Raw genomic sequence first — 27,164 nt, forward strand, 5'->3', positions numbered from 1 at the left:
GGCGGAGAGGGAGGGAGGTGCCCCCGGGCCCAGCCCACGACCGCTTCTCCCCCTTTTCCACTTCCTTCTCATGCCTCGTGCATGCTATTAGCTCTGCTCTGGCCACTGGCCCACAGCCTGCCACCCCTGCCGGTTGAATCTGTGCTCTGGCTGCATTAGTCAATCCCGGCTTAATTAACTAACACTCCCGAACATGGCAGAGCGTATCCAGTAAGTAGCTTTTGTCTCGGATGGGAAGGGATTCAACTGTATTACACATATGCTAAGAAGGGGTTAGTCATCTGCTGATGGTGCTTTTGAAACCCATTCTGGAGGTACGAGCCCTGCCGTGGTCTGGGCGGGCAGCTTCCCAGAGCACGCAGAAGTCCGGGAGAGGCGCTTTGAGCGCACGAATCAGCAACTCATGGGAAATGTGACTTTTAAAAATGGAGAGCGACTGCATGAAGTCATGAGCTTGCTGGGAAATCTGGGGCGCGTGGTAGACACGGGCCTGGACCTGACAGTGTCAGTGGACGCACCCAGGCTGGGAAGGCCTTGGGTTTGAGGAAAGGTGCAGTCGGAGGACCAGAGGACCAAGCCAGGGCCTGCCAAAGGGGTGCAGCAGAGCGGGCTGGCCACCAGGCGGGTGGATTTAGGGCCTTGGGGGTAAGCCGGCAGGAGTCAGGCTCTAGCACCCTGGGATTGGGAGCTGGTTCATCCAGGGATGGAGAAGTCCCTCCAGGGTCATCAGCCATTGCAGAAGGGGCTCCAGGGACAGGGCAGGGTGAAGCCTCCACACCAGCATCATACATAGGAAGGATTACAATGGCCAAGTGCAGTCGCCCTGCAGGTGGTCGGAGGAAAGTTATGTCACAATAGGTACCACCAGGTCTGGCTGGGTTGGGGAAGGGCGGGGTGTTGTTGCCAGGCAACGGGTCCCTTTGTCCTCCTCCTCCCCATCCCCAAGCTGGGTCCCACGCATTGACACACGCCCAGCACTGCGTGGGGCTGCCACAGCGGGCCTAAGATCACAGTACCACTTGCAGTGACCCCACAAGAACTTTGAGAGGCTGCCCCCAGCAGAGCGGCCCCAGGCTATTTGGCTCTCTGGGTCCAGAGGAGGTGAGGAAGCCATCTGGAAAGAGAACCAGGAACAAGCAGCCTATGTATGAATAGAACCTAAAGCGGGGTGGAACTCAACAGTGGCAGTTAGGGACGTCCTACCATCTCTGGACCCTAGCAAGGCACGCGAGGCTGGGCTGACGCAGCTCAGCCTGTCTCTCCAGCCCTTTGAAGCCTGCAGGCGGGCCAAGACGCCATCAGGTAGAGCTAACTTCAGCTCAGGGAGCTCACACAGCTTCTCTCTCCTCCCTCCTCCTCCCTGGAATGTCCTTCTCCCACCTCATGCTTAGCCAGCTCCTTGTCATCCTCCCAGCCTCCACCTGGTGTCACCTCCTCTGGGGAGCCCTCCTTGACCTCTGCACAGAGCTAAGTAGTTTTTCCTCTCTGTTCCACTGGGATTCAGGCGGGGCCCAGCACTTATCACTTGAAGGCAATCGCAGGTATCTTCTCACCTGTCCCCGCACCTTTTCTTCCTGCTTGCAGCCCCAGGGTTTAGCATCCTGCCTGGCACGTAGAGGAGCTTCATGCTGTTGGAGACCAGATGAGGCACGAAGATCAAGGAGGAGTAGTGGGAGATGAGGGTGGAAACGAAGATGGGGCCAGGGGTTGGGGTGGCACAATTGGATTGACGTGGGGGGAGCAGATGGGACTTGGGAGATGGTCGTAAGCCCTGAGGGCGGCGGGCAGGGCCAGGTCGGGCTGGGTCGCATGGTCAGAGATGTAGGGGAGGGGCCTGGTCACGTGCACAAGGCAGCTGAGAGCGGGAGGCTGGAGCAGGGATGGGATGGAGTAGGAAGCTGCTGGGTGGAGGCGGAGTTGAAGGTGGGAGGGCGGGGCTGGGGGGCGGGGCTGGGGCGCGAGGCCGAGGGGAGGGGCTGAATGTGTGCGGCCTGGTCTGACGCAGAGTTTTTGATGGTTCTGGTGGTGACGGCACATAGTAGCTGTTCACTGAATAGTTGTCCAGGGAAGGCACTCGTGTCTCTCCTGACACGGCCGACTCACTTTCAAGTCTAGGCGTTATGCTGCCCGCAAAGTGTCTCACTGGGAATAACCCTGGAGCTTCGTCCGGAGACCACAGTGCTGCAGAGAGCGTGCTTCCAGATCCAGGGGCTCAGCTGCGGCGACAGAAGAGGCCCGTCCAGGGCAGCGCAGAGGCGAGTGCCCTGCTCCCCGGAGACCTGCGGTCGCATATTCATTCAGGAAGTTTTCTCAGGTCCCCGGAGAGCAGGAGGCTTGGCCCTGGGGGAGCCCTGGGGCCCTGGCCTGCTTCCCTCCTCCTCCAGGCGGTCTTAGCATCCCTGAGGACACTGCATCCCCGGGGCAGGTTTGAGCAGGTAGTGGGTGGAGCCGTGTCCCCAAATATGTCCACTTCCTCAGCCCCGAACTTGTGCCCGTGACCTTACTGGGAAATGGGGTCTTTTCAGAGGAAATCTAGTTAAGATGAGGTCAGCCTGCAGTGGATGGGCCCTGAATCCCATGACTGGTGTCTTTGCCAGGAGAGAGCGATGTGGAGACACACAGGTGCCCAGGGAGAAGCCCGTGTGAAGACACAGGCAGATTAGAGCAAGGCAGCCACAAGCCAGGGAAAGCAGAGGCTTGCTGGCAGCCCCCAGAAGCTGGTCGAGGGACGGAGGGCTTCTTCCCTAGAGTCTTCAGAGGGAGAGAGCACGGTCCTGACGACACCTGGATCTTGGACTTCTGGCCTCTTGAACTGTGAGAATATAAATTCCTGTTGTTTTAAGCCACCAAGCTTGTGATACTTTGGGACAGCAGCCCCAGGACAAGAATACATGCTGGACCACTTAGTGCTGAAGAAGGAGGCTCTGGGTCCAAACTGAGTCACATCCCCACCCTGCCAGGGATGAGCTGTGTGACCTTGAGTGAGTTACTTAACCTCTCTGTGCCTTGGTCTCCCCCTAGGTTGTTGAAGGGTTGAGTAGCGAGTCTCAAGTGTTAGACAGTGGACAGGTGCCCAGCATGATGTAAACCTCTAAGAGTATGAGTTCCTTGTTTCAGAATTTGTCTCCTGTTCAGCTCACTGCTAGTACTGGCTCTCAGGGCATAGCCTTGTTCTGTGCCATTTTACGTGTACTCATTCTATACACCACAGACCGGGTGGCTTAAACAAGACAACTTTGTGCTCTCACAGTTCTGGGGGCCACAAGTCCCAAACTAAGGAGTTAGCAGGGCCATGCTTCCTCTGCGGACTCTACGGGAGGGTCCTTCCCGCCTCTCCCAGCTTCTGTGGGTGCCACACTCCATGGCCCTCCTTGGCTTGTAGACACAGCACTCCAATCTCTGCCCCGTTGTCACACGGCCTCCCTGTGTGTCCTCTGTGTCTTTATCTCTCTCTCCTTATGACCCCAGTCATTAGATTAGACGCCAGCTCGTCCACAATGGCCACGTTTTAACTTGATGACATCTGCAAAGACCCTGTTTCCCAATAAGGTCACAGTCACGGATGTTGGGGTCAGGACTTCAGCATATCTTTTGGGGGACACGATTCACCCCACCACACTGCCTCTTGTGAAAACTTCTAAAAATGGCGGGGACACTATTTTCACTCCAGACACCTGAAATAGCAGATTTTTTTAAATGGATTTCACCAACGAGCATTGGGCAACCACTGAAGTATGTGTCAGAGCAGGTGCTGGCTGCTCCTATGTGAGGTCTCATTAACAGCTGGGGAGAGTACAGGAATTAACCCACCTGTGTGTGCACAGAAACTTCTTATATTTTGACTTTATGGGATTTACTCATTCATTTGTTCATTCAGTGAATAGTTATTGCATTCCTTTGCATTCTAGCGTCTAGGAAAGGTAAAACGGGGTATGAGGCCCTGGTCCTCACCATCATTATCTCCTGGGAATTGCTGGTCAGCTTCAAGCAGTGGGGAGCCCTTTCCCCTGTGTCTCACTGCACAGTTCCTCTAACTCCGGTCCAGCTTTTTCCGGCTTCAACTTGTCCTGAGCTTCCTTCTCCTCTAAACATCCCATTTTCCATTCCGAATCGAGCTGGTTTCCCACACCCTTCTCCCTGTACCCAGGAGGGAGACACACGTGATCTGAGCTTCTGTTTGTGTCTTGCTTGCAGCTGGATCTGGCGGAGCCTCCATGCCTATGGCTCCCTGCCGTGGGTGGACAGGACAGCCACTTTCAACATTGTTCTTCAGACGTACTCACCACTGTGATTATACAAGCTACACGTGGGCACGGTGACCCAGGTGTTGGTGGAATTCAGAATCTTCGTGAAGGGAAACTTATAAGTTTTGCACAGCAAAGGAAACCGTAAACAAAATGAAACGACAACCTACAGACTGGGAGAAAAGATCTGCAAACGATGCGACCATCAAGGGCTTAATTTCCAAAATATACGAACAGCTCATACAACTCAATAATTAAAAAAAAAAACAACCCAATCGAAAAATGGGCAGAAGACCTAAATAGACATTTCTTCAAAGAAGATATAGAGATGGCCAAGAGGCACATGAAAAGCTGTTCAACATCACTAATCGTTAGAGAAATGCAAATCAAAACTACAGTGAGGTATCACCTCACACCGGTCAGAAAGGCCATCATCAAAAAGTCTACAAGTAATAAATGCCAGAGAGGGTGTGGAGAAAAGGGAACCCTTGTGTACCATTGGTGGGAAGGTAAATTGGTGCAGTCACTATGGAGAACAGTATGGAGGTTCCTTAGAAAACTAAAAATAGAGTTGCCATATGATCCAGCAATCCCACTACCGGGCATATAGCCACAAAAAACTCTAATTTGAAAAGATACATGCACCCCAGTGTTCATAGCAGCACTATTTACAATAGCCAAGACATGGAAGCAACCTGAATGTCCATTGACAGATGAATGGATAAAGAAGATGTGGTATATATATATATATGTGTGTGTGTGTATGTATGTATACACACACACACACACACACACACACACACACTGAAATATTAGCCATAAAAAAGAATGAAATAATGCCATTTGCAGCACCATGGATGGACATAGAGATTATCATACAAGTAAGTGAGAGAGAGACAAATATCATATGATACCACTTATACGTGGAATCTAAAATCTGACACAAGTGAACTTACCTATGAAACAGAAACAGACAGACATAGCAAACAAAGTTATGGTTGCCAAAGGGGAAGGGTGTACAAGGAGGGATAAATTAGGAGTTTGGGATTAGCAGACACAAACAAACTACTACATAAAAACCAGATAAACAACAAGGACCTACTGTACAGCACAGGGAAACATATTCAATATCCTGAAAAAAAGAAAAAAAATCTTGGTGAAGGGAAGAATAGCCAACGTCATGTGAATAATGAAGTGTCAGCCATTTAAAAAAAATCTCAAACAAGTGCCGTTTTACAAGAAAAATAATAAATGTAGTGTGTTAGGCTTCTCCACAGAAGCATAACCAATAATCAGTAGGGTAACGGTGTGTGTGTGTGTGTGTGTGTGTGTGTGTGTGTGTGTGTGTATCTATACATCTATTGTATATTGAGAGAGAGGGAAACGTTTATTTTAAGGAATTATTTTACACAGTTATGGGGCTGGTAAATCCAAAATCTGTAGGGTGGGCGGGCAGACCGAGGACTCGGGGAGGAGCTTCAGTTTGAGCCCAAAGTCCGTTTTTGGAAGAATTCCTTCTTCTCTGGGGGACGTCGGTCTGTCTTGTCTTCAGCTGATTGGATGAAACCACCTCCCCAATACAGAGGGCAACCTGTTTTAGTCAGTCTACCGATTCAATATTAATCTCACCTAAAAAATTACAGAATGTTTCACAGAAACATCTAAAATCATGTTTGACCAAAATCTGGGTACTACAGCCTAGCCGAGGTGACACATAAAATTAACCATCACGTATGACTGATCTAGTTTTTCATTTAGTTTTATTTTTGAAAATGAGTTAAGTTTTTGTCAACCTCCCAGTTAAAATGAACAATGCGAGCATGAGAATAGAGAAGCCTCACCGTCGAAGAGAGTGACACGTGGGTTTCTCAGACCTTGGACGCGACGTCTGTGCGGGACGGATGCGCGGCCGTAACCGTGCGTCATCAAGACACTCCGGCTTCATTCCCGCCTCTGTGCGAATGATCAGGCGTATATGCCCCTCGCGCCCTCTTCACGTACCTTTGCGTCTTCGGTTATTGCTTTTTTCCCCGATGAGGATGCAAATACAATGGAATTAAGGATAGTTAATGATAACATGGCAATTCATAAGCATCGCAACGGCCTAGAGTCCCACAAGTGTCAGTGGCGGGCCGCTGCACTGGACACGTCTGTCACAGGCTGGCTGGCTGCCGGACGGAGGTGAAGCAGGACGTGCTGGGGGCTGTTGAATCATCCCTGGGCGCGGGAGCCATCCTGTGAATTAGAGAAGGTTGAGCAGCGTCCCTGGCCCCGCACCCATGAGATGTCGGTAGCAACCCTCCTAGTTTTGACAACCAAAAGCATCTCCAGAAGGTGCCCAATGTCCTCCAGCTGGACGGGGCCCCAGAGCGTCAGGCGAGGGTAGCAGGAGCCAGGCTGTGTAGGGGTGGGAGGAGCCTGGGGGCTGGGTCGCTGCAGGCTGAAGCCAGGAGGCCGCACAGACCGTGCCCAGGGAGGACAATGACCTTGTGGGGCGTGGGAGCCCAGAAGCTCCAGGACTTGACACTTTCATGCTGGGATCCTGTATGCGGTTCCAGAGGTCTGGGGCAGTCCATTCTGGGTCCGGCCACGCCCTTCCCGTCTGGAGCCTTAAGGTGGCCTTGCTACAGGGCTCCTGTGGCCTTCACTGCCAGAAGAGCTTGGTTCAGACCAGCCGAAATCGGCCACCCCTGAGGGCCCAGCACCGGGCGGGCTTCAGGTCAGGGGCTTCTAAGTGAAACAGCTGCACGGTCCACACTTCCTTTCCTGTGTTCACAGGAGAGCATGTGAACGCAGAACTGGAGGGGCACTTTACTGAGCCATCCCTACAGCGTCCGTGAGAGGACTTCACGTACTCACAGATGACCCACTTGCCCGGGTACTGGGATCTTTACCCCGAGGAGCCTTCCCAGATTGGCTGCATGTGTCCTACAGAACCTCAGGGATGCTCAGGGCATCCTAAAGGTGACCTGAAGGAAAATGCTTAGAACTGACAGGTTGAGATGCCTCCCACCCCGCCACTCATTAGCGGCCGGAATAAGAAAATGCAGCTTCCGTTTCTAAAAATGGGCTGAGCAGACCCAGGCAAGAGATACGGACCCCAAATGAACACGTGAAAAGATGCTCATCATTAGTCATTAGGGAAACGAACATTAACATCATAATGAGATACCCTACACTCCTACTGGAATGGCTAACATTTTAAATGCCGACGATATCAGGTGTCAGCAAGGATGTGGAGGGGCTGGGACACACACACAGCGGGTGGCAATGTGCAATGTTACAGCCCCTTTGGAAGACAGTTTGGCAGCTCCTTCTGCAGTTGAACATATGCTTTCCTCAGTGAGCCATCAGTGTCACTCCCAGGTGTTTACCCACGAGAGGAGAAAACAGCTAGCAGCTTCATCACCCAAACTGGAAACAACCCACATGGCCATCAGCTGGCACTTGGATAAAGAAGTAGTGTCACATCCGTACCATGCAACACTCCTCAGCAGTAAACAGTTACCGAGACAGGAACATGACGACCTCAAAAGCATCAGGCTCCATGAAAGAAGCCAGACACTAAAAGCTACGTACTGTATGGTTCTATTGATGTGACATTCTGGAAAAGGCAAAAATATAGGAACGTAAGTCAGGCGTGCTGAGGCGGGGAGGCGATTGACAGGGAAGGGGCAGGAGGGAACTTTTTGGGGTGATGGGAAAGCTCTATATCTTGACGGATAAGAGCTGTACACCTGAAAATGATGAATGTTTTTATTGAGATATAATTGATATATAACATCGTATTAGTTTCAGGTGTACAACATAATGATTTGATATAGGTATATATCACTAAATGAGTAAATTTTATCACATGTTCATTTTACCTCGATAAATCCATCTTAAAGAGAAAAACATAAAGAATGCAGAACAAGCTCTCCTTCAAAAAGCGTGAAGACTCAAGTTCACAGGGTCCTGAAGTCTTTTGAAATCTTGCCGTGGAAGGGGAGCAGGTTTTGCCACCCCAAAATACGCCACTTTCTCGTGATTATTTTGGGCTAAGTGCAATCAACCCCCCAGCAGATTCTGGAAAATTTCTATACCTCCCCCTCTGCCTACTTACATTGCAGAGGGGGAATGTACCAGGAAGGGAGCTCTCACCAGGGATGCCTTATTACCTGAGAAACTTACCTGCATAACAGGGCAACCTTTGTTTTCCAAACATCTCCTCCGCCTTCCTGTGAAGGGCCCTCCTCCCCTTCGTGTCCCCAGACCCCACCCCTTTCCTTAGCTCAAGATGTTATACAAGCTTCAGTTACCTGGCTGCCTTTTGAGTCTTCATATCCTTCTGGGGCTCCCATACGCATAAGTCATTTTCTTTGTTTGTTTCCCCTGTGAATCTCTCTTACATGGATTTAATGATCAGACCAGCCAAAGGACCTAGAAGGGCAGAAGGGAAAACTTTCTTGCCCTGTACTATAGTCCCCTGAGAAGCCTGGAGGAGCACAGAGTTTCAGAGCAATCCCTCCTCTAACTCTTTTCGTTCCTGGGTTTTAGGTTTGGGGCATGAGCCCCCTGATCTATTTAAACATAAGACGTAGGAAGGTTTTCTGGGACTGTGCTGGCGTCCGTCAGGCAAGGATTCTTCCTCCGACTCTTTGCTGAACCTTCAGTACAGACACTTAATTTTTCCATAAACAAGGATGTTAGGAAAGGATATTTTTGGCAAGCATTGCTTCGGGAGTCTCGTCCTCTTTGGATATTTCTATACACAGAAATGTGAATGGTGAGATCACTCGTTTTGGCGAATATTTTTGAACCAAAGAGTCAAAACCAACGCTATGATGTTTATACACCTTGAAGGAAAACATTAGCTGGAAAACTGCATCTGTTGGGAGCCCACGTTCAGCCCTGAACCTGAGAATGGGGAAAGCGAGATGGTGGTGATTGTGCTGGGCGGGGCTCTGCCTTCCTCTGCCCAGCCCCTGTCCACTCGCTTCTGTCTGCCCCAGGCTGGCCGCACGTGGGAAGGGCTGCCCGTCCCTTGGTTCCCCGGCACGGCTTACGAGCGGGCCGAGCTGCGGGCCCTGAAGGTCAGCCTGGGAGCCTCGGGCCTGTTCTCAGTGGAGCTCAGGTTGTGGGCCTGCCCCCCTGTACTGGCCCAGACCCCGCTCCTGCCACCTTTGGGATTTTTCCCTGGGAGGTGCAGCCAGGCTGTCCTCCTGGGTCAGGTCAGGAGATGCTGTCCCGGGGCTGGGGTCGCCCCCCTCTCTCTGAGGGCTTGAGCAAGTCGAGTCCGGACGGAAGTGGCAGGTCTCAGCCCGGCCTCCAGACCTCAGCTGTGGCCTCTGGACCAGCTTTCTCCAGACGCCTGCACGTGGGGACCCGAGCCAGTGGCGCCTTTCCTGGATGCGAATACAGTGATACGCGGCGTCTGGCTACTTGCGCACAGCTCCCGCCTACGTGGGCGTTCCTGGGTTCCTGTCCACACAGCCCCTCCGTGGCCCACGGCCTCGCCCCGAGGGCCCCATGCTGGGGGAGGCCTGAGATGGAGAGTTTGCAGGGGAGACCTGGGCCTCTGAGAAGCTGATCTGCCGCTGCAGGTCCTTGAGAGCGCACGGGCCTGGGCCACGGTCCATCCGGGGTTGCATGAAGGTGGGCTCTCCAGGTTGTCAACTGGGTGTCCTATGGGTTCAGCCGCTGCTACTTTTTCAAAAAAAATTTTAAAGACATTTGGGGAATTCCCTGGCGATCCAGTGGTTAGGGCTCCGCGCTTTCACTGATGGGGGCTCGGGTTCAATCCGTGGTCAGGGAACTAAGGTCCCACGAGCCACGTGGCATGGCAAAAAATAAATAAATTAATTAAAAATAAATAAATAACTAAGAGATTTTTCTGGAATGGTTTTAGGTTCACAGCGATATTGAGAGATTTCCCATATACCCCCTTTCCCCACACAGGCACAGCCTCCTCCATTACTGCCACCCTCCACCAGACAGTACATTTGTCACCACTGATGAGCCTGTGTTGACACGTCATTATCATCCGAAGTCCACGGTTTACATTAGGGGCCCCTCAGTGTTGTACCTTCCATGGGTGGGGACACGCATCCGCCCTAACAGTATCGTACTGAGTAGTCTCACCTGCAGATCGTCTGTGCCCCACCTGTGCCTCCCTCCCTCCTCCCCAGCCCCTGGCAACTTCTGATCTTCTACTGTCTCCATAGTTTTGCCTTTCTCTTCCTTTTTAAAAGAGCGCCTTCGATGGAAATCACTTGAAATTTACAGAAAATTGCAAGTATGGGGAGAGTACAAAGAATGTCCATCTACCTTTGACCCCCTTTGCTTGAGCCTTTGCTCTCCCCCTTTACATACATACATAGATATGGAGCCGAATCATGTGAGAGTAAGTTACATGCATCACGAGCCTTACTCCAGAATAATCAGAATACGCCCTCACGTAAGCACGGGTCAGATTCTCGGTGAGGGATCACTGGGAAGCTCTTTTCCCACTGGAAGATATGCCCTCTCCTTCTCCATGCTGCCTTTCTTCCAGAAACCTTGTCCTAACCCCACCTACCTTTTCTGGGGTCTGCTCGAGTTCCCTGTTCTGTGCCTCTGACATCTTACTATCAGATGGCCCATTCTCAGCCTGTAGCCCTGCAGAACTGCCCTGTACAGTTGTGCAGTCTGTGTACTGCATAAAGGCTCCAGGTGAAGGGGGCCACCTTCACTCTGCTCATGGGCTGGATGCCCATGGAGTTGCATCTGCCCTGAGCAGTGGCTTTTTAAAATCCACACAAAGGCATCATATAGGCCAGGAGAGGTAGGTAAACAAAAATGTTCTGGAAGGTGGGAGTGATCCACAGTGTCCAATGCTGCTTGCAGAGTCAAGAAAGAGGCCAACCGGAAAACAGTATGGAGGTTTCTCAAAAAAATTGAAAATAGAACTATCGCATGACCCAGCAATTCCACTCCTGGGTATGTATCCGAAAAAACAAAAAAACAAACAAACCCAAAACACTAATTCAAACAATACATGCACCTTGACGTTCATAGAATTATTTACAATTGCCAAGATATGGAAGCAACCTAAATGTCCATTGACAGATGAGTGGATAAAGAAGATGGAATACTACTCAGCCATAAAAAAGGATGAAAAATTGCCATTTGTAGCAACATGGATAGACTTGGAGGGCATTATGCTAAGTGAAATAAGTCAGACAGAGAAAGACAAATACTGTATGTTATCACTTACATGTGGAATCTAAAAAATTCAACAAACTTGTGAATATAACAAAAAAGAAGCAGACTTACAGAGGCAGAGAACAAACAAGTGGTTACCAGTGGGGAGGAGGGGGAGGAGCAATATAGGCGGTAGGGAGAGGGAGGGACACATTTGGAGTGTAAGACAGGCTCAAGGATGTATTGTACAACATGGGGAATAGAGCCAATGTTCTGTAGCAGCTCTAAGTGGAAAGTAACCTTTAAAAATTGTATATAAAATTTTTTTAATTAAAAAAAAAAGAAAGAGGCCGATCGAGGATTGAGCTCTGCATTAAGCAACAGTATCATCACTGGTGACCTTGAGATTTGCTTGGGGGGCATTGGTAGAGGTGACAGCCTGATTAAAGTTGGTTCAAGAATGCAAGGCAAGGAATTAGGACAGCAAGAGTGTGTGTGTGTGTGTGTGTGTGTGTGTGTGTGTGTGTGTGTGTGTGTGTGTGTTGAGCAGGGCTGGGGAACAGAGAAAGCAGCCTGGTGTCCAGACAGCGTGTGAAGGTCAAGGGTTCTGTGTTTTACATATGAGAAGGAGTCTAATTGCTGGGTGATTATTTTTGAATGAAACAATACACGAGAAAGCACTTCGGACTGTGCTTGGCACACATAAAGGTTCAATCAGCGTGAGCTGTGATTGTTGTAACCGCACTGGCAGAAACGTTTGCGGCTTCCTCGTTGCATCGGGGAACTCGGAGCCCTGGGCATCCCTCCTTAACACCCATCTCTGCTCCCCAACAGCGGGATGGACATCTCCCCTTCGCCCACAGCCATGGATACGGCTTTTAGCCTTGAAGAGAGAAATCTTTGCCCTTCCATGGCTGGACTGAGACTAGGAGAGGCCAAAGTCCCAGAACCAGAGGCAGGTGAGTGTCTGAGGGGCAGGCTGAGATGCCGAATGGGGGAGTGACGTCTAGTCCTGACTCAGGGACAGAACAGTCCCCTGGCAAGACTAGGAGAATAGGCCGTCCCCCGTTGACTCGTGTGGGTTTCGGTCAAGAGTCCAAGTATTTTGAGAAAGTGCCCCCGTAATCCTAGCTCATCAACTTCCTGCCCGTCTCCACCCTACCCTCGTGTCATCAGTTCCTGGGAGTACGGGGCGACCATCAACTCCAAACACACGGTGACATCATCTCATGCTCATCCAGGTTGAAGATGTCCCTAACGACATTCTCCATCCTCCACATGCTTCCAGACGTGATGAACGCCCTGGGTACCACGACCATGGGCATTAACTTTGTCTCTTTTTTTCACCGTGAAACATCTTTTACCATTTTAACTGTGCAGGCTTAAAAAATTTCTTTTTCATATAATAATTGTCTGAGCTCAGAAGAGCCAACAGTGTTACTCATTGTCACCAGAACCCAGATGGTATTTTTATTCTGTGCTCAAATTGGCTTCTGCGTTTCTTTCCAGGCCCTGTAAGCGCCTTAAAATTTCCATTTATCGGGTCAAGCTGTTCTTTAATCAACCAGAAAGTGCAGGACACACATATGACTTTGTCTCTTTCTAACTGAGACAAAGGAAGATTTTTTTAAGAAGCATATATCAATGTATATCTATTTTGAGAAGAGGAAAGAAATGAGTTTGCTTCTAATACAGGCATCCGTGGGTATCCTCAGGGGATTCGTTCCAGGCCTTTCCTTTGCAACCCCAAATCCGAGGTTGCTCAAGTCCCTTACAGTTAGCCCTCGGAATCCGTGGGTTCCGCATCTGCAGAGGGCCAGCTGTACTTCCAGCAGAGCTCACACTTAATAAAGAGCGGTTTGCAGATGGCTGAGGAAGACGGAAGGTAAGCTGAGTCTGGCTGAACCGATGTAGGGCGCGTGTCTCGGCCTTCCCTGTGGGCAGGGCAGGGACAGGGCCCTGAGGAACACGGCGGCGGCTTTGGACTCCTGGATTAGAAAGACACAGTTGCATCTGCGAGGATGGTTCGCAAATCAGTTCCCCTTGGTTGCCAAGAAAAAGTCGTAGGGCTCCGGAGATGGACAGGGGCCTGGGGGTCTCCAGGTCCACCCGCTCACCTTTTAGGTGGGAGTCAAGCAGTGCAGCCCGGGGGAAGCGTCAGAACTGGAACTCAGACCTTTGACTCTAGGGCTCTCTCTCCAGGGGTAGGAAAGGCTGCAGAGAGCCACTGCCTGTCTCCAGCCTGCTGGGAAAAGTCCTCTTCCATCCTGCAATGAAACATCAGTGTCAGGTTAAATCTGGGCCTCTCATGGGAAGGTGAACTGGATGGCGGAGGCGACGGTGCTGGGGGTCCAGGACTGGGCCGACCTGGTCCTGCACTTGGCTTTCCCTTTCCCAGCTCTGGATGTCTTTGCAGACACTGGTGGTGCTGCCACCTGGCCCCAAAGTCGTGGAGCGTGGGACGTTCTCCCTTACCCTGCAATATGGCTGCCATCCATTTCCTTCCCAGCATTCGCGACGCGTAGAACAGTAGCGTGATTCTGTTTCCCACCTTAGATTTCAGGTCTCCTGGGCCTGCACGGGTGAGCTGTGTTCCTATCCCTGTAAACTTGGAGTCCACCTAGGGGACTGGCTTTGCATTAAAAGCAAGCAAGCAAACAAACAAACAAACAAACGGTCAAGATGCGGTCAAAGTGCAGCAGACCCAGGGCTCTGGCTGATCTGAGAGGCTTAAGAGGCCTCCAGAAACCGAAGATTAGTACCTATTTCAGGATAAATGGTCCAAGATGAGAGCTCCTGCACTTACCTAGGAAAACGACAGAGTCCCTAAAGTTAGTCCATTTGTTTTTCCAGAAACGCCAAAAGCCTGGTCGTGAAACACAATCACCTTCTGAGGCGTTGAAGCGCCGCTCATTAGAGCTTCCGGGAACCAATCATCTGAAATAAATATTAACGTCTCTCTGCTCTGCTGAAACACAGATGAGTACAAGAAATAGTCTGAGGAAATACTGAAGTGTAGCTCCGCTAAATTGTTAGCAGTGTCTTAAGTAGAGAATGGTGACCGGCGTCCTGCTTTGAGGGGTGTTATGGGCTGAATGGCGTCCCCTGAAAATTCACATGTTGAAAGTCTTTACCCCCAGTATCTCAGAATGTGACCTTATTGGAAATGAGGTATTTAAAGAGGTGATTAAGTTGAAATGAGGTCATCAGGGTGGGCCCTAATCCAATCTGACGGGTGTCCTTATAAGAAGAGGAGATTAGGACACAGACATGGACAGAGGGACAACCGTGTGAGGACACGGGGAGACGATGATCATCTACAAGCCGAGGAGAGAGGCCTCAGAGGAACCAGCCCTGCTGGTACCTTGTTCTGGGATTTCCAGCCTCCAGAAGCACGAGAGAACCAACTCCTCCCGTTGAAGTCATCCAGTCTGCAGTGTTTTGCTGCGGCAGCCACAGCTGACGGATGGGGCGGGGAGGCCAGTCAGAAGCAGTGCCTGACTCCAGTTAAGACTCCCACCAACGCTGCAAGCTCCAAGCCCAGGGTCACCTGCACAAAGTAATTGCTGATAAACACCTGGTCACTACGGATTAGTCAACAGATGGGGCCATGGATGCAGAAACTCCATCAATGCAAAAAATAAAGATAGGTTAAATCTTTGCCACGCCTCTCTCCGTCTGCTCTCGCTTTTATCAACCTCCGTATTCACCTAGGAAAACTATGCCAGCATCCTCCGCAGCTTTGATCCTCTTCACCTGTTTACTATGGACGCAAAGGAGAGACCGGCAGTGACCATCACCTTTACATCTTTTCAACAGGGTAACAAGCATCTGTGAGAGATTGCTGCTACCCACCCCCACATCCACCCTCCCTCCCCTTCCTTCTGAGTAATTTCATTTGAGGTGGCAATGTGCTTAGCTAAAGGACTGCCTTTTCCAGCCTCTTGGCCCTCATGTGATATTCTGCCAAAGAGATGTCCATAGAAATGTGGGAATTCCGGTAAGTCTCCTCCAAAGGGAAGAGGCGCTTCTCTCACATCCCCCTGCTTCTTTCTTTCCACTCCCTGGAACGTGGATGCCACGGCTGGAGGTCCAGCAGCCATCTTGTTCCATGAGTTGACTCCGGCAAGGGAAGCCACTTGTGGCAGGACAGAAAAATAGAAGCAGCACAGGGGTCTGTTGACTTCGTGAAGCTGCCGTGTCTGCCCTGGAATGTTTGCTTTCAGACTTCTTTTATGGAAGAGTATGAAACCTTTGTGCATTTAAGACACTGTCGTCAGGTCTTTGCTGTATTCAACTGAACTGAATCCTAACATTTTCCGTGAACCAAGATCAAATGAAGACTCCTGGGTACAAAGACATTAAAAAAGTACATAAGCATACCTCTGGTGACTAGAAATTCCACCTTCTTTTCTGCTGCCCCGTGGGGGCCTGGGAATCATTGAGTTAAACGGGGCTGGTAAACTCAGGAAAATGGGGCGTCCTCCTGGTTCCCACATTTACCACTTTTCTTGCGGTCCGCAATGGAAATGGAAGCCCCGGGAAACTGGTGTGTCAGCAACTCTGAAGCCCCACTTGCCCCCCAGAGGAAGCCCTTTGGAACCCGGGCAGATGCGCCCTGAAGCAGGGAGTACGCAGAGCTGCTGCTGGTGAAGCCGTGAAGAGCTTTTTCCTTTCCTTTGTTTTCTTTTCTTGGCTTTCACTCGATCTGAATCCATGTTAGCATTTCCATGTGTTTTCTCTGTAAAATGAGTGACTTTGGAAGTCGGTTGGAGCTTTGCAGTTTGGAAAAATAAGTTTGGGGAAGGAAGGCTGAGACCTGGGTCAGACGAGTCCTGGGAGTGGCCCAGCTACAGGGCCCTCGGTGCTCACTGCCTCTCCCCCAGGCAGGTGCAAGCTGGGGCGGTAGTTGGGGGTGTGGAAGAGACCCCAAAGGCATCCCAGAAGGTCAGCACGGGGGGCCGAGTTCCCTGTGGCCAAGGGGCAGGGTCTCAACAACGGGACTCTGGCCCAGCTATGAGTAGAGTGGCTACTAGGCCACAAATAAGGGCAGGGCCGGAGCCCAGTGGGCACTCAGTAACTGCTGCTGATTGATGGAAGGTATCTGTGGTTGAACCGGATGACTAATTTCAAAATAGCAACCAGACCAGGCGCAGCTGGGCTTTTCATACTCGAAGATGCTCTCCTTCCCCGTGTCTAAGGGGTTAGATTTCTTCCAGATGCTGTGAGCGCCTGGAGGCTGACTTAATCCAGAGGCTGCTCTCAATCTAGCCACGCCCCAGGGGCAAGGATTTAAAAGGTGAGGGCCTAGGAGGTAGTCCTTGGCCTCAGGCCTTCTTTCCGGGGTCCCTGCCCAGTTGAGGCTCAGCCCTGGGGGGCCGGCTCCATCTCCGGCTGTCCCATCCACCCCATAATAGGTGAGCTCCCACAGCACGTACAAGCTGATCCGGGCGAGATGCTCTCTGGCTGTCTGGGGTTCCCAGGACTGGCCTAACCTGATAGGCAGGTGCTGTGCCTTCATGGGAGTGGCTCACCTTGAACCTGCTCCTCCAGGAGGGTGGCTTGAGGGCGGCCGCCCTCACCCAGCCCCATCCTTGTTCCTGGCCGCTGACCCTCCCTGCTTGGCCTTTGGTTTGAAGCTCATTTTAAAACGTAGAGTCCCACGAATGACCAGATGGCACGGTTTGCAGACTTTAAACATTTTTACAATTGTGCATAGCTGGTGACTGGCCTGCTGGGCCGCCTTGAGAAGGAGGATGGAACCTCTCTTGCCCCAGCAGCAGTGTCCAGCCGCATCTCGGCCGTGATCAGACTTGCCCGGGGAGCTTTCCGAAAGCCTGATGCTAGGCTGCACCCCAGACCGATCTTCACTGCGGGCTGTGGACCCAGCTGGGTGGTGGTACAGGGCACAGCCGGGGGCAGGTGGGCATTGGGGCAGCTTCCCTGCTGTCAGCTCACCAAGCCCTCCTCCCCTCCAGGGCCCCGTCTGTGGACCGGCGTCTGCAGCCAGGAGACCTGGGCTGATCTGGGTCCTGCGTGCAAAGCTTGGGCAAGTCCTGGTCCTCACCTCCACCTGGGGATGTCAGGAGTCCCCCACTGCAGGTTTACTGTGAAGACCAAGTGTGAGATCCGCTGGGTGGCCGTGTGGAGTGCAGCATAGATGCCGCTTCTGGGTGGAGAGCAGACGGCCCTGGAGAGTGAAGTTCCCAGCCCGCCTCCTACTCCTCCCCTGGTCTCAGTGTTTTCATAGATTCTCCAGGCTCCTTGCAGCACTTAATTTTTTCTTCTAAGGATTCTCCGTATTTTCTATCTCCAGGTCACTGTTCATTTCACGTTAATTTCCCCACCTGTCACTCACCCACTGGAGATGCTGTAGCAGGTGTCTTCAGCTTTCTCCTTCCATGGCCTTTTTTTCCCGGTGGACATTTCACACTTCCTGAACTTTCAGGGCCTTCCCCCTAGTCTGTCCTCCTGTTTAGGTGAGGTTGCTGGTTCCTTTCAATTACCCCTGTTTTTTCCACTCTTTCCTTCCAGGGTGTTCTATAGTCACCGGAACCTCTCTTCCCCCAGTTCCAAACCTCTGGCTACTTTGACTTTGGTGTTCTCCCCGCATGGTTCTGTCTGTGGGGCTGAAACACCCTCCATGTAGCCGTGCGCTGGTCGGGTCAGTTCAGTGAACGGTCCTCGGGACCCACCGCCCACTGTCCCTTCCTCTCTTCATAACCTGAGGGGACCTTCGGGGGCCCAGACAGACAAGCCAGCACCACACGTGTGTGTGCATGTGTGTGACACGTGCGTGCATATGAATGCACGGGGGGGTGTCGGTAACGTGCACACGGTGAGCTGCTTCTCCCCTTTCGTCTGCTAGTGTTTTATTCCCAGGGGGCCAAGTATGGCCCAGCTTTCAGTAAGATTCCCACCAATTTCCCAGCGAGAACAGAGGAAGTAATAGGTCGATTTCAGTGGGATTTGATCCAGGTGAAGAAAACGCAGTGAGCGGTTTACATGACTCTGCAGGGAGAGGTTTTGCTCCAAGAATATTTTAATGATCGTGTTTGGGTGTGGACAGCAACATACGTCATGATGTTTTGATCAGGGTTATGAAAACCGATTCTCGATTTACAGTTGCTGGCACTCATGAATAGCCAAAGCCCGGGGCACGAGGCGACCGGAGCCTAACGATTGTGGTTTAGGTGAGACCGCCGTGGCCCTGTGGAGGCCACCGTCCTCTCCCGAGCTTCCCGTGGGCTGCTGGGCTGGAGGTGGCAGCGAGTGGGCCGAATGGTCTCACCCCAGGGGCCCCAGGGTTCACGGTTAGGCCCCCCAGGAAGGGGGGACCTGCTGAAAATCCTTACACAGGGTTTGACCCGATGTACAGACCACGAGCGGCAGGAAGCGGGCTCTCCACGTCCTCAGGCCACGCTGTAAGCAAGGCAGTGCTGGCCATACATTCCAAGAGATGATTGAAAGCCTTGGGGTGCTTCACAGGGAACTGGGGGGTCCTCATGGCTCCTGCCTAGGGAGACAGAGAAGGGGCCCCAAAGGCACCAGCCTAGAGCTGGTGGGACAAAGGTGCCCTTGCCGCTGCAAACAAACACAATTCTTCTGTGAGCAAGTAGAACTCAACAAGCAGGGGCTGCCGCGTTCTTCACAGCGGCCAGAGGTGGAAACAACCCACACAAGGGTGCTCTATGCATACAGTGGAGTATTATTCCGCCGTAAAAAAGAACAAAGAACCAATACCTGCAACAGCATGGCTGAAACTTGAAAACATTCTGTTAAGTAAAAAAAGCCAGGGGGGCTTCCCCGGTGGCGCAGTGGTTGAGAGTCCGCCTGCCGATGCGGGGGACGCGGGTTCGCGCCCCGGTCCGGGAGGATCCCACGTGCCGCGGAGCGGCTGGGCCCGTGAGCCACGGCCGCTGAGCCTGCGCGTCCGGAGCCTGCGCTCCGCGACGGGAGAGGCCACAGCGGTGAGAGGCCCGCGTACAGCAAAAAACAGCAACAACAACAACAAAAACCAGGCACAAGACGCCACATCTTGTATTATCCTGTTTATAGGAAATGTCCAGAATAGGCGAATCCACAGGCACAGAAATTAGATGAGTGGTTGCCTAGGGCTGGAGGGGGAGGGGGAGGGGGAGGGGGAGGCTGGGAGGACGGAGGAGGTGCTAGCCAATGGGTTTCTTCTTAGGGTGAGGAAAAGTATTCTAAAAAGGATTGGGGTGACGATTGCACAGCCCTGTGCATATACTAAAAATGATTGAATTTTACACTCTAAATGGGTGAATTCCATGGCATATGAATTGTATCGCAATGAAGCTGCTACGAGAGAAAGGAAAGAAAGAAACAAAAGTGGCTCAGCAGCTGTGGAGTGTCCAGCTGTCACCTACTACTTCTGCGGACAGCTGTGGAGTGTCCAGGAGCCCTCCTACTTCTTGGATCTGCCGCCACGGCCCTGTTCTATGTTAGCAAACAGTACGTTGACTTTACCTGTTAAATTCTCGTGCTGTCATTTGGTCTCCAGAGATTCAGCCACGATGCCCGATTACAACAGCTCTTCCTAGTGGAAGTGGTGGGAAAAGAGGCCCGACTCACCAGGAGCAGATCAAAGGTCTGTGAGCAGAGCTTCTGCCGGGGACTTGGGTATTGCACGACCGAATGAATAAATGAACGACGGGACGATAAGCAGACGCAACGTTTCGGCATCAAGGTTGGTTAGGAACACGAATCTACACGCCAGCAAGTTTCATCCTGAGCTGATGTGCAGCTTTGTCAATCGCTGCAATTCTTGGCATGGGTCTCATTCTTTCCATTTGGAGCCACGTGGTCTGCATCTCAGAGGATGGAAATGGGCGCGATAGCGCGACAAGCTGCTGGGATTCTAAAGTCCTCCTCCAACGAGATACTACTCCTTTCACGGCAACATTTGGAGAGACGATGGCCAGTACGATGAGATGACCTTGAAGAGTGTGTCTCCAGAATCCTGCCTCTCTCCAAGGTGGAAAACCCAGCTGCCTGCTGGCTAACCCACAGAGCCGTTTCCCAATTCTGCACGGCTCCCTCCTACCCTCCCCTTCCTTCGCTCGGGTCTGGGCTTCCCCCTCCTGGAGGCTCTGCGCTGGCTGTGATGACTCGTTTCCCCTTGGGTTCGCCCGCCATGCCTCCTCTCATCCTCCAACATGGGAGCTGGGTGCGAGCTTCCCGCTGCTTTCTCTCTCCTGCTCTCTTGAGGACAAGGACGCAGGGGCCCGCGTCCCAGTCCTCAGAACCCGTGAATATATTTCCTTACACGGCAAAGGGGACTTGGCGTGTGTGATTCAGTTAAGAATCTTCAGAGGGGAAGAGTATTCTGGATCATCCAGGTGGGTCCTACGTGTGATCACAAGGGCCTTAACAAGAGACAGAGGGAGGCGGGGGGGTCAGAGAAGATGTGACCGAGCAGAGATCAGGGAGGAGAGAGGATGCTGTGCCGCTGGCACAGATGGAAGGGGGGGGGGGTGTCAAGCCAAAGATGCACGTGGACCCCAGAAGCTGGAACAGGCAAGGACGTGAAGTCTCTCCTCCAGTTCTGGAAGGAATGCAGCACCACCAATACCTTGGCTTTAAACTTCTGACCTCCAGATCTTGAAGGTCATACATCTGTGCTGTTCTAAACACCGTTTGTGGTCGTCGTTATAGCAGCCACAGGAAGTTGATACACGAGGTTTACTACTGGCCGAGGCAGGGAAACAGGCAAGCTGAACAAAAAAGGGAGCTGCCAGAGATCCTAAGTTACTGGCTGTGATGGACGCAGGCCTTCCCCAGTGGGAACGGGCCCAGGTCCGTTTCTCCACGGCTTCTCCTCTGTCTCTCCTGTTAAAGCTCATCCAGGAGTTTCCCAATTCTTGCAGGGGGTCACTCTTGCCCAGCCCTGGCCAGCTTGGAGCTTGGGCCAGGGGACCCAAACTTGACCCCTGTCCAGCTTCAGTGGGGGCGGCCTCACCATCTCTTCGGAGGGGATTCTCAGACTTTCCTCACCTGTCCTGAGCATGACGTTCCGGGACCCACCCTGAGACTCTGGGTTCCCCCATGCCTTCCTGGGACATCACGGCTCTAGTCCCCGGGGACTCGCCTGGCCCTCTGGAATTTGTTACCTGTGTTTCTGGCTGGGAGTGTGCCCGTCGGCTGGGTAAGGAGGCCATTTCCTCAGCTAAGGCTCAGCTTTGCCGACTCTGTCCTGAGCTGATGTCTTGGCCAAGCCTCCCTCCCTGGCCCGTGGGTGACAGAGCAGAGCCAGGCTTTCGGGTCCAGCTGCCTTAGAGCCCCCTCTAGCCCCCGCATCCCCCGGCGGACTCCTGTCCCTCCTTGCTTCAGAGCTCACAAGCTTAGTTCTTGTTTCCACTTGATGGAGGCTCCGAGTTCTCAGCTGATTTGAACACCCCAGTCTCATGAGCGCTGCACGCAGCCCCTGGCTCAGAGGACTAGCCACATCGACCTCCTCAAATCCAGTTTGACACTCTTGTACCATTCACCAGATATCGCCTTGACTACCTCCTTGGCACTAGGGCTGGGGAGTCTGCGGTTATTTTGGCCTCCAGGGAGTTTACAGTCTTGGCGAGAAGACAGATGATTACCAAATGTGAAATGCTACAATTTTTTTATTTTCATTTTATTATTATTATTATTTTTTTTGCGGTACGCCGGCCTCTCACCGTTGCGGCCTCTCCCGTCGCGGAGCACAGGCTCCGGACGCGCAGGCTCAGAGGCCACGGCTCACGGGCCCAGCCGCTCCGCGGCACGCGGGATCCTCCCGGACCGGGGCGCGAACCCGCGTCCCCTGCGTCGGCAGGCGGACTCTCAGCCACTGCGCCACCAGGGAAGCCCCAATTTTTTAATTTTTTTTGCTCGTGCCGCTCAGCTTGCGGGATCGTAGGTCCCCGACCAGGGATGGAACACAGGCCCTCGGCGGTGAAAGCTGGAGTCCTAACCACTGGGCTGCCGGGAATTGCCTGAAATTCTACAGATCTGGAATTCCGTTGTGCTAAGGGGTATGATGAGAAAGTCCAGCTTGTTATAACTGGAGCTCCTCTGGCCTCAGAGCCAGACAGCCGCCCCGCGGCACGCGGGATCCTCCCGGACCGGGGCGCGAACCCGCGTCCCCTGCGTCGGCAGGCGGACTCTCAGCCACTGCGCCACCAGGGAAGCCCCAATTTTTTAATTTTTTTTGCTCGTGCCGCTCAGCTTGCGGGATCGTAGGTCCCCGACCAGGGATGGAACACAGGCCCTCGGCGGTGAAAGCTGGAGTCCTAACCACTGGGCTGCCGGGAATTGCCTGAAATTCTACAGATCTGGAATTCCGTTGTGCTAAGGGGTATGATGAGAAAGTCCAGCTTGTTATAACTGGAGCTCCTCTGGCCTCAGAGCCAGACAAAGCATCTGTAAGTGACGTTTAGGCCAGGAGTTGAAACCTGCGGGGCAGCGAAGGGCAGTGCGTGTGTGGGTGTGGGGGGCGGGGCAGGTGGTGGTTTCCAAACCTGTCGGAAAGGAACAGCAGTCCTTCACTCACTCGCTTACTTCCGTGGGGACTTACTCTGGAGTACCTGGACCCCAGGCCGGAGGACAGAGAGTTTGGTGCCCGGAGCGGCCACGTGCGGCGTGGACCACAGGGCAGTGGACGTGGGAGGCGGCCACTCACATCCGGAGCGGAGGGAAGGTAGTAGTTTGGGTCACAGTGACAACAGGGGGAGCAGAGCCGGATGAGAAGAGGATTCAGGAGGTCACTTTTCCCTGGACCCGAGGCTGATGGAGGGTGGGGGATGCGGGCGGGGGGAGGGTCACGGCGACCCTGTCTCCGGCATATGCACAACCGGTGGGTTGCGGGATCCTTGAAGGAGGAAGCAGGTGCGGAGAAGAGCCGAGCTGGGGGGCTGTGACCGGGGCTCCGCCGTGGACACAGGTACAGCCGGCAGAGCCAGGATGAGGGGAGGAAGAGGGGGATGCGATCGACAGACGGCAGGAGGAAGCGCCCAGATTCTCCAAGCTCCTGCACAAACGAGAGTGCTACGGTTTGCAGAGGACAGAACCAAGTATTGTCCCTCCAGCTGGAAGCTGTCGTCACCCCAGCCACTCTGCAGGGTCCCCTCCCCCAGAAAGCCCCAGCTGCTCCGTGGGAACAGCATCCGTGAGGTTCTCTGGCCTCGGGCGTGGACTGTCCTGCTCGTGGGACGGGCTGATGGACGGGGAGGCGAGGCCCGGGAGTGACCCCCAAGCAACAGGGACGGAAATTGGAGAAAAGCCTCGGCTCTCGCTTTCCTCATTGGGACAGTTCTGCCGTGGGTTCTGCCGGTCCCTTCGTGCAGCCCCAGAGGGACCAGCTCTCTCATTCAGGTCCCCGACCTCCCTCACCTGCTGCGCTTCCTACCACCACCCAAACCAACTCTTTGCACGCCTACCCCCATCTTGGGGTTTGTTATGAGGGAAGTGAAACCCAGGCATTAATGAAAGTTCTTACGTACTATGGTCAATTATGTTCATTTACTTGGAAAATTGATAAGGGTGTGTTATGTCCATTTAACTGAAAAACAAGGGCAAAATTATGTTTTAGAAAGAGAAAATATTGTTCTAGGAGTAATGCTCTGTGATACATTTCATTCCGTTGTGACAAGTCCAATTTATTCATCGTGATCTTTGGATAATAACAAAACATCTGGAGCTAGGTTTTTCTGACATTTAGAAACTTGCTTCTAAATTAATTTGTCCTACAAAATCGATGCATAGCTGCCAACTGCCATCCTACTCTGATTAATCATGAGGGGAAGGAGGGATTCAGCCCAGCAGGGTGTATTTGGGGCGAGGTGACCTTCCTAACCAGCCTGGAATCACACCATGGAGGAACCATCGGGTCCGCTGGGCCTGAACTGGAAGTCAGCTCTGATCTTCCCGTCGCGAACACAACTCTTCCCTCAGTTACACCCAGCTGGTCTCTCCTGCACCGTGAGATCTGAAACAGATAAAAACACGGCGGGAGCTTTGAAAGCCAGGTGGCAGGTGCCTGCAAGCATCCTGTACTCTTGAGCCCGCGGCTGGGAATCCATATGTGACGGGCCTCAGAGATTTTTTAATTGACAGCAGCGGTGAGTCAAGAAGGTAGATGCTTTGCTGTGACCCAAACCAGAGCCAAGGATGGGCAGAGACTCTAGTCCTAGTCAGCCTTCCTTCTGACACTCCCGGTTGTAAGGTAATTGCCGCCAAGAGCAGAATGAAGCGTAGCAGCTGCACGTGCGCTAGTTCAATATGTTCTGCTGCTGTAGTTGTTCACTGGTGCAGCCTCGCCCGGCCGGCCCAGGCAGCGGCAGGTGGGTCCCTGCAAGCCCCTCACAGCCATCTGTGTTGCCTGAGGATGAGGCAGGAGCTCCCCCTACAAGGAGTCCCAGGTGGCCTGAATGGGGGGGCAGTAGGGCTAGGGGACGACGGGTTCTAAAAAGCGACGTAATATTTCACAGCATCTGTTTACCCTTTTGTTAGGGACGTACTCTCTTGATCCTGACAAGGACTTGGGGTTCAGGCATTAGTCTCATCCTCATTTTACCCACGAGGAAGCAGAGACTCAGAGTAGGTAGCTGTAGCCAACCGGGTGGCAAACAATGAAGCTGGGCCCCGTCAGACCTTTGAGCCTTCAGGCCTGGCTCAGGCTCTGTTGGTGACGATGGCTCTTCTTGGGACAGTTGTGCGTGCACGGGAGGGTAGGTGCCCTGGCCGGCCCCGTAGTTTTATCCATGAGCTCTTGTCCTGTCCCTAAGAACGAAGGGCATCAATTGTCAGATGGCTGACAAAGGTCACGTGTAGCTTTGGGACCCCACTGCCATTTGGTTAAAAGCTCAGACGTATAAGACCCATTTAATAAGACTCATTCCTCTAGGCAGGTACTCCGGCCCATCTTTCGTATCCTGTTCCACTGCCCTCCCCACCCAGCCTGCCTCAGCTTGGGGGGCGGTTCTTCTGGGCATCTGATTCCAGCCTCGGCTCACCACAGATACCCCCGGGGCTGAGGCTGTGATCCCCAGAATAGGCTTTTCCAAGATCTGACAGTCCCCTGCATCGGAGGTATCCATGAGGAAGCTGGACCTCCCAAATTCCATCATCACACAGATTCTGGGTACCTGCTGTGGTCTGAATGTTTGTGTCCCCGCCTCCCAAATTCATGTGTCAACATCTTAATGCCTGATTGTGATGGTGTTAGGAGGTGGGGCCTTTGCGAGTTGATTAGGTCATGAGGGTGGAGCCCTCATGAATGGGATTAGTGCCCTTATAAAAGGGACCCCAGAGAGCTCCCTGCTCCTTCTACCATGTGAGGCCCCAGTAAGAAGCCACCATCTATGAACCAGGAGGAGAGCCCTCACCAGACACCGAGTCTGCTGGTGCCTCGATCTTGGACTTCCAGCCTCCAGAACTGTGAGAAGTGAACGTCTGTTTTTTAATTAGCTGCCCGGTCTCCGGTGTTTTGTTTTAGTAGCCTGAGCTGACTAAGACGGCACCTATTTATATTTGCAACATGGGCCCCTTCTTGGAGGGAAGAAGAGGAAAGAAGCTGATTTCACAAGTTGACAATCTATTGCATAAAATGGTGCTATTTTCTTATTTCCCTCTTTCTGACTCTACGGGGCTCCTCTTGGTTACGAGGCCTGGAATTTGTGTAAACACATCTGAGCCCAGCCTTTCTCTGGATCACCTGCTGGCGTTCGTTGCCCTCGTGAGCCATGGTACCCGGCCTCGGCCCCACCTGGCGCCTCTGGTTCTGCTCAGTTCTGGTCTCCGTCTCGTCAGCCGGTGACCACGGGGCAGGAGGACGCAGACCCCTCTCCTTTCCACATAGGGCAGTCTCCAGGCTTCCCTGGGCCGTCTGAGGTCTTGGCCGTGCCTGTTTCGTGGCTTGTGGGTGCACAGGCCCCCCTGGGGGCTGGGTGGGCAGGGACAGTGGGAGGGGGCTGTGGACGGAGGGAAGGAAATGCCCCGGAGGCAGAAATTCAGCCTTGACCCCTCAGTCCTCTAGGCCCCGGGACTGGCCAATCAGTCACATGCCAAGTGCACTTAGACCCTGTAGCTAAATCTCATGAGGGAGATTAACACCTAACTGATGTGTGTCTGCGTGTGTGTGTGTGATTGGGTGGCATTGCTATGAATTTTCCCACCTTAAGACTTTCAAGACCCATGGATCCCAAGTGTCCTGTTTTCACCACCCTTCCCCTCCCCAAACCTCGCCCGCCCCCCACTCCTACCTTGGTAAATTCCCCTTCCCTGCCCGTTTGTTTCAGGACAACCAAGTCCCTGTGGTCCCTGGAGTCCACTGACGAGTGCCGGTGTCTGTCAGGGTGCAGGATGAACCTTGGGTGTCCCGTAAGAGCACAGACCCGAACAGGTGGAAGGACAGAGAATTCAAGTCTGCTTTGTTGGTGCTGAAAATGGGATTCAAATACAGACAATTCCTTTTATTACTGGAACCCCTGGCAGGGATGGTAGCACAAGTGAAATACCGATTTGTTTGAATGCAGACTTTCCCCCGTGGTTCTGCATTTCTGCACGTGATCTGGGCTAAGATAGCCCCTATCTCTCCTGGAACACCCCCGAAGGGAGGTCGTCTGCTCAACGTGTGGCCACGGACACGCAGGGCGGAGTAAGCAGGTGGGCGAGAGTCACCTCCAGCAGCTGTGAGTGAATGAATACAGGAACCACTGGTTTCCATGAGGCTCAGAAGCGGCCCCTTCCACAAGGGGTGGGGAG

The sequence above is a fragment of the Physeter macrocephalus genome, chromosome 8 (assembly GCF_002837175.3).
Source record: "Physeter macrocephalus isolate SW-GA chromosome 8, ASM283717v5, whole genome shotgun sequence".
Classification (NCBI taxonomy): domain Eukaryota; kingdom Metazoa; phylum Chordata; class Mammalia; order Artiodactyla; family Physeteridae; genus Physeter; species Physeter macrocephalus.